Below are 1,089 nucleotides of genomic sequence, written 5' to 3'. Positions count from 1 at the left end.
GCGCAAAAGTGCTCTGCTCGCATGTGCAGAAGCACTCTATCGCGCCGTGCACGTGCGCAGAAGTGGCGCCTCATGTTGCGGACTTTTGGGGGTACGTAAGGACCCCTGGAACGAATTAAGTTCGTATCTGGAGGGTCCACTGTAATTCTCTACCCCCCCGTACAAGTCCAACACTCCATGCATTATATTGCACAAGCTTTTATTTTCACACAAATAAAGTAGCTATACAGAAACAGTCTCTCAACAATAATTATTTACAAATTGATTTAGTAAAACTTCTCAGAGCGCATAAAGAGTTACCGTAAGTCTTTATGTGCTTTGCTCTAACTTTTTAAAAAACCAGTCATATGGAAATGAGTCATAATGGGTCATCAATCCATTTTTTCTCAAGCCCACCTCTTAATTCGGATTCTGCATGGAAATCATTCTCTAACCAGACAGAATTTCCAGCTGTCAAGTAGCGATGAATTTTCCTTTTGTCCAGGGACCACCAACCACTTTGGGCACATCTCAATCCTGCGAAAGTGCTACTGGTGCCAGTCACAAAATGGCTATAGTGAGATGTGTGGCATAACACAAAATGGCTGTCTCACTTAAATGAGCAGAAAAATAGGACCAAAAAATGCTCCGGGCACCAACTGCCCCAGCAATAACGGAGAAAGCACCTATATCAACCACAAATACTCACAAAGGGAAACTCTTTCTATGTTTCCTTTGTTCAGAATGGATGAAAGCCGAATCCTGAAATCAAATGAATTGTGGGTGTGGCTTTGGGGTGGGGGTTCAATGTAGGATAAACTGAGCAAACAGGATCTGAGCAGGAAAACCTAGCAGTCTCTGATGAATTGTAGATTTCCTGCATGATGGAAAAGATAGTGGTAAACTGGCACCCATGGGTGCCATGTTGAAAATCTCTACTTTAGTCCCTCCTGTACTCCCATCATCACAGTTTGATGGAAGGTAGCACACAGAGACAATCTCTCCAATCATTGATCCTTATCGTGGGCGAGTGGAGGGCAAAAGTGAGTGTGAGTGGTGGTGAATGGAAATGACACTAAATTCTGTCCTTTACTGACTTTCCAGCAAGAT

The sequence above is a fragment of the Lacerta agilis genome, chromosome 7 (assembly GCF_009819535.1).
Source record: "Lacerta agilis isolate rLacAgi1 chromosome 7, rLacAgi1.pri, whole genome shotgun sequence".
Classification (NCBI taxonomy): domain Eukaryota; kingdom Metazoa; phylum Chordata; class Lepidosauria; order Squamata; family Lacertidae; genus Lacerta; species Lacerta agilis.
Note: the sequence above shows the minus strand (reverse complement) of the source record.